This window comes from Danio rerio, chromosome 20, assembly GCF_052040795.2.
Source record: "Danio rerio strain M-AB ecotype USA chromosome 20, GRCz13ab, whole genome shotgun sequence".
Lineage (NCBI taxonomy): Eukaryota > Metazoa > Chordata > Actinopteri > Cypriniformes > Danionidae > Danio > Danio rerio.
Genome location: NC_141040.1, coordinates 23,530,984 through 23,544,539, shown reverse-complemented (window position 1 = coordinate 23,544,539; position 13,556 = coordinate 23,530,984). Strand labels below are relative to the sequence as shown.

Genomic DNA, 13,556 nt, shown 5'->3' with positions numbered 1-13,556 from the left:
TCCGTAATTATTAGCGAGGATCCAACATATAGCTTCTGAAAGCATGTCGAAAATTTTGGGGCTGCTTCTGCAGCCGAACGTAAGACGGACTGCGAAATAAAATTGGGATTTCCAATTGATGCCAAAGAGGTGCCAGAAATCAGGGTGTAACGGCATAATTTTAAAAGCTGACGTAATGTCAACTTTAGCGAGCCAAGCGTTACGGCCGACGAGTTTAATTAGAGAAATTGCTTGGTCTATGTCATGGTAGTTCAATGAGAATTCATCGGGTGAAATTAAACTATTAATGCTTGAAAAGGCAGAATTATGAGGAGAAGACAGGTCGATTATTAGTCGTTTTTTTCCCAGAAAATTTTCTGGTTGCTACGCCGATTGGACTAATTCGATAGGTGCTAAACGGGGGGGCAAGAAAGGGACCGATCATAAATTTATTATCGATCTCTTTCTTGATTAGATGATCCACCACATCTGGTTCGGCGTTAGCGGATTGGAGATTAGGACATGCGAGGTTATAGGAAGGAAGGGTCGAAACACCAGGGTGGAATCCATTAGACAGACCTGAAATGAGAAATTCAGAAAAATTAGGATCAGGGTGCAAGCATAATTCAGAATACAGATTAGAAATATCAACAGGAGTCGACAAGTAATTTCTATGTTTTTTATTTGCTTTTAGTACTTGGCAGACGACACGAGCGTGTGCGCCGCCGCAGTAGCTACAAGTGTGCAGGAATTTGCACGGGTGGCGAAAGCATCTAGCGATATTAAAGCTTTGACAGATTTGAGAAGGAGGGTTTTGAGAGGAGGGAGGAGGAAGTAGAGAGGGGATAGTGGAAGTAGAAGGGCGAGGTACGTAGCTGGTGGATTTTGGGGTTTGTAGTTCTTTATCGGCGGAGGGAATTACGAAGGGACAGGAAGTGGTCGGGTGAAGGTTAGAGCGGCAGACCGCGCAGGATAGATTGCGACATCCTAAGAATACTCTGTTGTGGAGATCAGTGTCCAAAGCCCCCCAATAAGTACACTGATTCCACTGAGTGACGCGAATTGCGCATTTAGCTGAGAATAATTTATGATATGTGTAGAAATGTGTTCCCCCATAGGAGAGCGCGAGCTCTGAGATGATGGCCATATAGTCATTCAGCTCGCGCCTCCTATGGGGAAAAACTGAGCAGATGGTTTCTGTGTATCGTGCGAAGGCTACGTGAAATTCGGCAATGGAGAGTGTGCGAGTTTGTGAACTGACTGGTGGTTTAAGGGTAATAGTGAATTCGCCGCAATCCACCTGTCGCTCTGCCGAGGGAGGTGCTATGGGTGAAAGGAGTGTTGAAAGGTCTATGTCGGCACCTGATAAGATGAGGTTTCTGATGGCATTGGAGATCGGGGGTGGTTCCAGGACTGGAGCATTTTGCGGAATGGGAAGGGGTGTGGCGGTGCTTAGAGTGAAGGGGGGCCGTGCGGAAGAGATGTTAGTACGAAGAGTAGACTGTTGGGGAGGGTTAGTAATGACAGTGGGTGCTTGGTGGAGGGATGTAGAGGGGAAAAAGGAGGTAGTAGAAGAGGGGAAATTAGTAGGAAGAGGAACGGCGTTATGGATCGTAGGAAAAGTTTGAGTGGGAAAAAACTGAGTTGAAGAATGGGGAAGGTTAGAAGGGAGAATAGAATGAGGAGGGTTGAGAGAGGGAGAGATGTCTGGAAGAGCAGGAATGGAGTTTCCGCTGGAAAGTGGAGCTGGAGGCCAGAGAAGGGGAGTGGGAAGTCCTGGAGTGGCGTGATTTTCCTGTGGATTGTCTGTGTTTTGAAAGGTAATGGTAACGGGTGCAGACTGTCCAGTAGCTTGAGGTAGCTTTTTATTTGTTTTCCTGGTTGCTTTCTTGGGTGGTCCGGGGTGGTTAGTTGCTTGCTGTGCAGAAGTCGGTTGAGGATAGGGGGTGTGCCGGGATCGAGTTGGTCTGCTGTCCTGAGGGGGAGGAGTTGGTGAAGGGATGGTTTCGTAGAGTTTCAACAGTTCAGCTTTGTTGCAGCGGTTGGGGATGGATATACCGGCGTTTGTAATGGTCTGACGGAGTTCGGCGACTGTCATTTTATTTGAGATGAGGGATGAGGATCTTGCAGATGCGTATGATGAAGATGGAGAAGGTAAGTTGCGGTTTGGGGTTATGGGGGATGGAGACTGTGTACGGCGATGGGTCCTTGAAACTGTAGAGCGGATGGGTCTTCTGCCTCTTATGGGAGCTTCGGTGTTTGTTTGGTTTCCGGTTGGGGCTTGTTGTCCTTGTGCTGGTGTTCCTAGGGGAGCGGGTGTATCGTCTCTTTCCATGATGTTGTTGTTTAGTTGATGATGGCGTGTCCGTTGAATTTTTTGAGTTTTGTTGTTGCTGTCGTTGTTGATTTGTAGTAGGTTGAAGTTAATGTCGCAGGCGATGGTATGGTAGATGAAGATTTGAGGATTTGAAGAGGAGCTGTGTCCGTCCTTCTGTGCTTCTTCGGAAAACGAAGATAGGGGTGTACATTTTAGCTAGGTTATTTATAGTGGGTTTGGATCGTTCCGATTGGCTAGCTAATGAGCTTAGATGAGTGGCCGGCTGCAGTCAATCATATCACGTGCTCCTCTCGAAATTAGTTTATGAAACTTCATAAAGTTGGTCCTGGTCCATCAAGTTTATAAATTCATTAATGTTGATCCTGGACCATCAAGTTTATAAATTTACTGATGTTGATCCTGGACCTTCAAGATTAAAATTCAGTAAAGTTGATCCTGGACCATCAAGTTTATAAATTTACTGATTTTGATTAAGGACCATCAAGTTTATAAATTTACTAATGTTGATCCTGGACCATCAAGATTATAAATTAACTATTGTTGATCCTGGACCATCAAGATTATAAATTCACAAATGTTGATCCTGGACCATCAAGATTAAAATACACTAATGTTGATCCTGGACCATCAAGATTATAAATTCACTGATGTTGATTCTGGACCATCAAGTTTAAAAATTCACTAATGTTGATCCTGGACCATCAAGTTTATAAATTCACTGATGTTGAACCTGGACCATCAAGTTTATAAATTCACTAATGTTGATCCTGGACCATCAAAATTATAAATTCACTAATGTTGATCCTGGTCCATCAAGATTATAAATTCACTAATGTTGATCCTGCACCATCAAGAATATAAATTCACTAATGTTGATCCTGGACCATCAAGATTAAAATTCACTAATGTTGATCCTGGACCATCAAGATTATAAATTCATTAATGTTGATCCTGGACCATCAAGATTATAAATTCACTAGTGTTGATCCTGGACCATCAAGTTTATAAATTCACTAAAGTTTGTCCTGGTCCATCAAGATTATGAATTCCCTAATGTTGATCCTGGACCATCAAGATTGTAAATTCACTAATGTTGATCCGAGACCATCAAAAATTTAAATTCACTAATGTTGATCTTGGACCATCAAGTTTATAATTTCACTAATGTTGATCCTGGACCATCAAGTTTATAAATTCACTAATGTTGATCCTGGACCATCAAGATTATAAATTCCCTAATGTTGATCCTGGACCATCAAGATTATAAATTAATTAATGTTGATCCTGGACCATCAACTTTATAAATTCACTAATGTTGATACTGGACCATCGAGTTTATAAATTTACTGATGTTGATCCTGGACCATCAAGAATAAAATTCACTAATGTTGATCCTGGACCATCAAAAATTTAAAATTCACCTCTGTTGATCCTGGACCATCAAGATTATAAATTCACTAATGTTGATACTGGACCATCGAGATTCTAAATTCACTAATGTTGATCCTGGACCATCAAGATTATGAATTCACTGATGTTGATCCTGGACCATCAAGATTATGAATTCACTGATGTTGATCCTGGACCATCAAGATTCTAATTTTACTATCGTTGATCCTGGACCATCAAGATTAAAATTCACCAATGTTGATCCTGGACCATCAAGTTTATAAATTCACTAAAGTTGATCCTGGACCATCAAGTTTATACATTAACTGATGTTGATCCTGGACCATCAAGATTAAAATTCACCAAAGTTGATCCTGGACTATCAAGTTTATAAATTCACTAATGTTGATCCGAGACCATCAAAAATTTAAATTCACTAATGTTGATCCTGGACCATCAAGTTTATAAATTCACTAATGTTGATCCTGGACCATCAAGTTTATAAATTCACTAATGTTGATCCTGGACCATCAAGATTATAAATTAATTAATGTTGATCCTGGACCATCAAGATTATAAATTAATTAATGTTGATCCTGGACCATCAACTTTATAAATTCACTAATGTTGATACTGGACCATCGAGTTTATAAATTTACTGATGTTGATCCTGGACCATCAAGAATAAAATTCACTAATGTTGATCCTGGACCATCAAAAATTTAAAATTCACCTCTGTTGATCCTGGACCATCAAGATTATAAATTCATTAATGTTGATCCTGGACCATCAAGTTTATAAATTCACTAATGTTGATACTGGACCATCGAGATTCTAAATTCACTAATGTTGATCCTGGACCATCAAGATTATGAATTCACTGATGTTGATCCTGGACCATCAAGATTATGAATTCACTGATGTTGATCCTGGACCATCAAGATTATGAATTCACTGATGTTGATCCTGGACCATCAAGATTCTAAATTTACTAACGTTGATCCTGGACCATCAAGATTAAAATTCACCAATGTTGATCCTGGACCATCAAGTTTATAAATTCACTAAAGTTGATCCTGGACCATCAAGTTTATACATTAACTGATGTTGATCCTGGACCATCAAGATTAAAATTCACCAATGTTGATCCTGGACCATCAAGATTAAAATTCACTAATGTTGATCCTGGACCATCAAGATTATAAATTCACTAATGTTGATCCTGGACCATCAAGATTATAAATTAATTAATGTTGATCCTGGACCATCAAGATTATAAATTAATTAATGTTGATCCTGGACCATCAACTTTATAAATTCACTAATGTTGATACTGGACCATCGAGTTTATAAATTTACTGATGTTGATCCTGGACCATCAAGAATAAAATTCACTAATGTTGATCCTGGACCATCAAAAATTTAAAATTCACCTCTGTTGATCCTGGACCATCAAGTTTATAAATTCACTAATGTTGGTCCTGGTCCATCAAGATTATAAATTCATTAATGTTGATCCTGGACCATCAAGTTTATAAATTCACTAATGTTGATACTGGACCATCGAGATTCTAAATTCACTAATGTTGATCCTGGACCATCAAGATTATGAATTCACTGATGTTGATCCTGGACCATCAAGATTATGAATTCACTGATGTTGATCCTGGACCATCAAGATTCTAAATTTACTAACGTTGATCCTGGACCATCAAGATTAAAATTCACCAATGTTGATCCTGGACCATCAAGATTAAAATTCACTAATGTTGATCCTGGACCATCAAGATTATAAATTCACTAATGTTGATCCTGGACCATCAAGATTAAAATTCACTAATGTTGATCCTGGACCATCAAGTTTATAAATTCACCGATGTTGAACCTGGACCATCAAGTTTATAAATTCACTAATGTTGATCCTGGACCATCAAAATTATAAATTCACTAATGCTGATCCTGGTCCATCAAGATTATAAATTCACTAATGTTGATCCTGGACCATCAAGATTATAATTTCACTTAGGTTGATCCTGGACCATCAAGATTATAAATTCACTAATGTTGATCCTGGACCATCAAGATTATAAATTCACTAATGTTGATCCTGGACCATCAAGAATATAAATTCACTAATGTTGATCCTGGACCATCAAGATTAAAATTCACTAATGTTGATCCTGGACCATCAAGATTATAAATTCACTAATGTTGATCCTGGACCATCAAGATTATAAATTCACTAATGTTGATCCTGGACCATCAAGATTAAAAATCCACTAATGTTGATCCTGGACCATCAAGATTAAAATTCAATAATGTTGATCCTGGACCATCAAAATTATAAATTCACTAATGTTGATCCTGGACCATCAAAATTATAAATTCACTAATGTTGATCCGAGACCATCAAAAATTTAAATTCACTAATGTTGATCCTGGACCATCAAGTTTATAAATTCACTAATGTTGATCCTGGACTATCAAAAATTTTAATTCACTGATGTTGATCCTGGACCATCAAGATTATAAATTCACTAATGTTGATCCTGGACCATCAAGATTATAAATTAATTAATGTGTATCCTGGACCATCAAGATTATAAATTAATTAATGTTGATCCTGGACCATCAACTTTATAAATTCACTAATGTTGATACTGGACCATCGAGTTTATAAATTTACTGATGTTGATCCTGGACCATCAAGATTAAAATTCACTAATGTTGAACCTGGACCATCAAGATTACAAATTCACTAATGTTAATCCTGGACCATCAAAAATTTAAAATTCACCTCTGTTGATCCTGGACCATCAAGATTATAAATTCACTAGTGTTGATCCTGGATTATCAAGATTATAAATTCATTAATGTTGATCCTGGACCATCGAGATTCTAAATTCACTAATGTTGATCCTGGACCATCAAGTTTATGAATTCACTGATGTTGATCCTGGACCATCAAGATTCAAAATTTACTAACGTTGATCCTGGACCATCAAGTTTATAAATTTACTGATGTTGATCCTGGACCATCAAGATTAAAATTCACCAAAGTTGATCCTGGACCATCAAGTTTATAAATTCACTAAAGTTGATCCTGGACCATCAAGTTTATAAATTTACTGATGTTGATCCTTGACCATCAAGATTAAAATTCACTAAAGTTGATCCTGGACCATCAAGTTTATAAATTTACTGATGTTGATCCTGGACCATCAAGATTAAAATTCACTAATGTTGATCCTGCACCATCAAGATTAAAATTCACTAATGTTGATCCTGGACCATCAAGATTATAAATTTACTAATGTTGATCCTGGATCATCAAGATGAAAATTCACTAATGTTGATCCGGGACCATCAAGATTATAAATTTACTAATGTTGATCCTGGACCATCAAGATTAAAATTCACTAATGTTGATCCTGGACCATCAAGATTATAAATTTACTAATGTTGATTCTGGACCATCAAGATTAAAATTCACTAATGTTGATCCTGGACCATCAAGATTATAAATTTACTAATGTTGATTCTGGACCATCAAGATTAAAATTCACTAATGTTGATCATGGACCATCAAGTTTATAAATTTACTGATGTTGATCCTGGACCTTCAAGTTTATAAATTCACTAATGTTAATCCTGGACCATCAAACATTTAAATTCACTGATGTTGATCCTGGACCATCAAGATTATAAATTCATTCATGTTGATCCGGGACCATCAAGTTTATAAATTCACTTATGTTGATCCTGTCACATCCCCAGTCTGATCACGCTGTCTTTTTGTGTGTGTTTGTTTACATGTCACGAGCGCACGTGAATGTTGTTTTGATCTGTCACCTTGTGTTTACCTAAGGCATCCCTCCCCCTTGTTACCCAATCTTTCTATTTACATAATTGATTCCACTCACCTGCAGTCCATGAGTAGCTCTCCTTCTGCTCTATTTATTCCCTGTGTGTGTGTTGTCTTGTGCTAGATCGTGATTTGCGAGTGCGCTTACGCTCAGCCACTCGTGTCGTGTCGTGTCGTGTCGTGTCGTGTCCTGTCTTGTTCTCTCTCTTCCTCTCTCTCTCTGCGCTATCCAGTGGGATTTCCGTGTCGCTGCAACGCCAGGTCCTTACTTCCAGTGTTGGGTCTTTTTCCCTCATCTCCTTCTGTTCCAGGGCGGACTTCCTCTCGCTCTCGGAGCCCGCCGGCCTTCTTCAAAACACCGGCTTCCTCTCTCTCTCACTCGCTGCTCAGCATCCCCCACACGTCCGCCTCATCGAGCGCCCCCTGCCGGGTATAGTTGAGAAGGCAACTGAATTTCTGTTATTTTTGTGTGACTTTATTCCGGCTGTTTTGTTTTGTTTTTTCTTGTCAGAGGATCACGAAGGGGACGACCTCCACCGGAAATATTTGTGCCAGGACTGTTGTCAGTTGCAGACAGCCCAGATACCTTTTTGTTCCGCTCTTTTTCCTCCTGGCTGGATTTTTTACATTTTTTTAAAAAATCTTTTTCTAGAAAGATATTTTGTTTGGATATTGAAATTAAATTCCCCTGATTCTCTCAAGCCTGCATTTGTGTCTCTTTAAGAACCCTGACAGAACGATCTAGCCACTATGGACACAGCAGGCTCAGATTCCTCCTGGTCCTCACTATCAACATGAGCCTCGCTGCAATATCCCGCCACCCTATGATGGAGATCCGAATTCCTGCAGAGCCTTCCTATCCCAGTGTTCAGTGGTTTTCGCGCTACAGCCACGCACCTATGCCACGGAAGAAACTAAGGTGGCCTTTGTCCTGACGCTTCTCACTGGTAAGGCTCGTGACTGGGGGATTTCAGTTTGGGACACTCAAGCTCCTTGTTGCACTTCTTTTGATGAGTTCAGACAGGAAATGATAAAACTGTTTGACCGATCCGCTCGGGGCAAGGAGGCTGCTGATCAGCTGGCCCGTTTGCGTCAGGCAGGGCGTTCAGTGACTGAGTACGCCATCCAATTCAAGACGCTAGCAGCGTCTTGTGACTGGAACCAGGGGGCCTGCAGATCCATGTTCCGCGCAGGACTGGAGGAGGTGATTCAGGACGAGTTAGCCACCAACATCGATCTGATCAACATGGCTCTACGGGTGGGACGTCTACGCCGCCGCCATCAACGCTCTGCACCCCGCTCACCCTGGAGGACTGGGGACACCTTTCCCGTCTCTGATGCCTCCAACTCCGCTTCCGCTGGTCCAGAGCCTATGCAGGTGGGACGCCTCCGGCTCACCCCCCAGGAGAAGCAGCATCGCCTCGCTAAGGGCTTGTGTCTGTACTGTGGCAAGCCAGGACATTTCGCAGCCACCTGTCCTTTAAAAGGCACAGCTCGCCAGTGAAGAGGGGGATCCTGGTGAGCGCTACTCCTTTTTTGCATTCCTCCCCTTCTCGTACTGTTATTCCTGTCTCTGTCCAGTTTGAGGATCTTTCTAACTCCTGTTCGGCCTTGATCGATTCTGGAGCTGAGGGTAACTTCATGGATCGTTCCTTGGCCATTTCGTGGGGGATCCCTGCTCTTGCTCTTTCTGACCCTATCCCTGCCCGTTCTCTTAATGGCACTCTTATTACCACTGTTTCCCATAGCACCCCTCCTATCACACTCATTGTTTCAGGCAATCACCGTGAGGTCACCACGCTGCTCCTCCTTGACTCCCCAAGTGCCCCCATAGTTTTAGGGCATCCATGGCTACTGCAGCATGGCCCACACGTTGATTGGTTGAATAATTCAATTTTGTCATGGAATCAGTGTTGTCTTGCTACGTGTTTGGGTCCTGCCTCTTTTCCTGTTTCTTTGTGTCCTGTCCCGCAGGTGGAGTCGGCTGATCTGGCTGGGGTTTCGGCAGAGTACCATGATCTGCGTCAGGTGTTTAGCAAGTCTCGGGCCACCTCCTTGCCTCCCCATCGTCCTTATGATTGCGCCATTGAACTCCTCCCAGGCACTTCTTCGCCAAAGGGTCGATTATTTTCCCTTTCTGGTCCTGAGAGAGAGGCCATGGACCGGTACATTAACGAATCTCTTAAAGCTGAACTCATCCGACCCTTCTCTTCCCCGGCAGGCGCTGGGTTCTTCTTTGTCAAAAAGAAGGATGGCTCCTTGCGTCCTTGTATTGATTATCGAGGGCTTAACGACATCACTATCAAGAACAGGTACCCCTTACCTCTCATGTCGTCTGCCTTTGATTTATTGCAAGGAGCCAAGGTCTTTACCAAACTTGACCTCCGGAATGCCTACCATCTGATCCGCATACGTGAGGGGGATGAGTGGAAGACCGCCTTTAACACCCCTACGGGACACTTTGAGTACTGGGTCCTACCATTCGGTCTGACCAATGCCCCGGCGGTCTTCCAGGCCCTGGTCAATGATGTGTTGAGAGACATGGTTAACCGCTTTGTCTTTGTGTACCTTGATGATATTTTGATATTTTCCCCATCCCCACAGGTACACACTCAACATGTTCGCCAGGTGCTACAACGGCTGCTGGAGAACCAGCTCTATGTTAAAGCGGAAAAGTGCGTATTCCACGCCCAGTCGGTTCCCTTCCTAGGATTCATAATTTCGGCAGGAGAGATCCAGGCAGACCCCTGTAAGGTAAGGGCTGTTGCCGAGTGGCCAACTCCTGACTCGCGTAAGGCTCTGCAGCGATTCCTGGGGTTTGCCAACTTTTATCGGCGATTCATCAGGAATTTTGGTCAGATTGCTGCACCCTTAACGGCACTCACCTCTCCTAAGGTACCGTTCAAATGGAAAGCTGATGCTCAGGAGGCCTTTGATAAATTAAAGTCCCGTTTTATCTCTGCTCCTGTCTTGTCTATTCCAGATCCTGAACGGCAGTTTATTGTTGAGGTAGATGCCTCTGATGTCGGAGTAGGCGCAGTCCTATCTCAGCGGTCACGTCTAAATGGGAAAGTGCATCCCTGTGCCTTCTTTTCCCACCGCCTGAGTCCTTCTGAACGGAATTACGACATAGGTAACCGGGAGTTGTTGGCGGTCAGGTTGGCTTTGGGGGAGTGGCGTCACTGGTTGGAGGGGGCAGCTCAGCCTTTTCTGGTCTGGGCGGATCACAAGAATCTGGAATATATCCGTTCAGCCAAGAGGCTGAGCTCCCGACAGGCTCGCTGGGCCCTTTTCTTTGGCCGTTTTAATTTTACCCTGTCTTACAGGCCAGGATCCAAGAACATAAAGCCGGATGCTCTCTCCCGTCTGTTTGAGGCCCCAGGGGAAGTGGAACCACCCGACACCATTATACCCAAGGAAGTGGTGGTGGCATCCATCTCCTGGGACATCGAAAGACGGATTGAGCAAGCCGGACGGATGGGTCCAATACCGAGGGGGGTCCCGGCGAGCAAACTGTTTGTTCCAGCCAAGATGCGCTCCGAAGTTATCCAGTGGGGTCATTCCTCCAAGTTGACCTGCCACCCAGGAGTTGGGAGATCACTGGCTGCCATCCGCCAGCGATTTTGGTGGCCATCTATGGCCAAGGACGTCAGGCAGTTCGTGGCTGCCTGCTCGGTTTGTGCTCGGAACAAGACGTCCAATGCACCTCCCGTTGGTCTGCTCCGTCCTCTTCCCATCCCTTCCCGCCCCTGGTCACACTTGGCCCTTGATTTTGTCACTGGTCTTCCTGAATCTAAAGGCAACACCGTTATCCTCACAGTGGTGGACCGCTTTTCCAAAGCAGCCCATTTCATTCCCCTCCCCAAGCTCCCCTCAGCCAAGGAGACAGCACAGGTGGTGATTGATCATGTTTTCCGGATTCATGGTCTTCCGGTCAATGTGGTCTCTGATAGGGGCCCCCAATTTGTCTCCCGGTTTTGGAAGGAATTCTGCCGACAGATCGGGGCCTCAACGAGTCTGTCTTCTGGATTCCATCCCCAGACCAACGGGCAGTCCGAGCGGGCAAACCAGGATTTGGAACGTACTCTCCGCTGCCTGACGTCCCTCAATCCTAGCTCTTGGTGCCAACAACTGCCCTGGGTGGAGTATGCTCATAACTCCCTCCCGTCATCTGCCACAGGTATGTCTCCATTTCAATGCTCCGTGGGTTTCCAACCTCCTTTGTTTCCCTCACAGGAACCCGAAGCTGCTGTCCCGTCTGCCCTTGCGTTTGTCCAGCTGTGTCGCCGCACTTGGAAGAGAGCTAGGGAGGCCTTGGCCCGGGTTAATATACGGACTAAAGCAGCGGCTGACCAACATCGGACTCCTGCTCCCCGCTACAGGTGTGGTCAAAGAGTATGGCTTTCCACTAAGGACCTGCCTCGATTCCGCTCGAAGGAAAATGAGTGAGAGGGGACGCCGTAACCAGTAGCCTCACGCAAGTTGGCACCCAGGTTCATTGGACCATACCGGATCACCAAGGTCTTGAGTCCGGTGGTGGTACAGCTCAAGCTCCCCCCCCCACGCTTGGTCGGGTACACCCTACTTTTCATGTATCTAGGGTTAAACCTGTGCTGTACTCACCCCTTGTTCCATCTGCCCCAACCCCCCCTCCCCCCCGCCTAGTGGATGGTTCCCCAGTTTATACTCTGCGGAGATTGCTAGATGTCAGACGGAGAGGTCGGGGCTTTCAATACTTAGTGGACTGGGAGGGTTATGGTCCAGAGGAAAGGAGCTGGGTTCCGGCCCGGGATATTCTGGATCAGGCGCTGGTCAGGGACTTCTGTCGGCAACGAGGTGAGCCCCTCCATGCAACGCCTGGTGGCGTTCGTAGGGAGGGGGGTACTGTCACATCCCCAGTCTGATCACGCTGTCTTTTTGTGTGTGTTTGTTTACATGTCACGAGCACACGTAAATGTTGTTTTGATCTGTCACCTTGTGTTTACCTAAGGCATCCCTCCCCCTTGTTACCCAATCTTTCTATTTACATAATTGATTCCACTCACCTGCAGTCCATGAGTAGCTCTCCTTCTGCTCTATTTATTCCCTGTGTGTGTGTTGTCTTGTGCTAGATCGTTATTTGCGAGTGCGCTTACGCTCAGCCACTCGTGTCGTGTTGTGTCCTGTCCTGTCTTGTTCTCTCTCTTCCTCTCTCTCTCTGCGCTATCCAGTGGGATTTCCGTGTCGCTGCAACGCCAGGTCCTTACTTCCAGTGTTGGGTCTTTTTCCCTCATCTCCTTCTGTTCCAGGGCGGACTTCCTCTCGCTCTCGGAGCCCGCCGGCCTTCTTCAAAACACCGGCTTCCTCTCTCTCTCACTCGCTGCTCAGCATCCCCCACACGTCCGCCTCATCGAGCGCCCCCTGCCGGGTATAGTTGAGAAGGCAACTGAATTTCTATTATTTTTGTGTGACTTTATTCCGGCTGTTTTGTTTTGTTTTTTCTTGTCTGAGGATCACGAAAGGGAAGACCACCACCGGAAATATTTGTGCCAGGACTGTTGTCAGTTGCAGACAGCCCAGATACCTTTTTGTTCCGCTCTTTTTCCTCCTGGCTGGATTTTTTACATTTTTTAAAAAAATCTTTTTCTAAAAAGATATTTTGTTTGGATATTGAAAATAAATTCCCCTGATTCTCTCAAGCCTGCATTTGTGTCTCTTTAAGAACCCTGACAGATCCTGGACCATCAGGATTAAATTTTACTAATGTCGATCCTGGACAATCAAGATTTTAAATTCACTAATGTTGATCCTGGACCATCAAGATTTTAAATTCACTAATGTTGATCCTGGACCATCAAGATTAAAATTCACTAATGTTGATCCTGGACCATCGAGATTATAAATTTACTAATGTTGAACCTGGACCATTAAGTTTATAAACTCAATGTTGATCCTAGACCATCAAGGTTAAAAATTCACTAATGTTGATCCTGGACCATCAAAATG

At 43.9% G+C, this 13,556-nt stretch overlaps 1 long non-coding RNA gene across 1 annotated transcript in view; it reads right to left on the bottom strand.

Annotated features, from left to right (window-relative positions):
• Positions 1-12,957, bottom strand: part of LOC141379497 (uncharacterized) — a 103,529-nt gene extending 90,572 nt beyond the window's left edge. The window contains exon 1 of the long non-coding RNA XR_015518360.1: positions 12,617-12,957. This is a non-coding gene — a long non-coding RNA (uncharacterized LOC141379497). The remainder of the gene's footprint in view (positions 1-12,616) is intronic.
• Between the last annotated feature and the right edge of the window lie 599 nt (positions 12,958-13,556).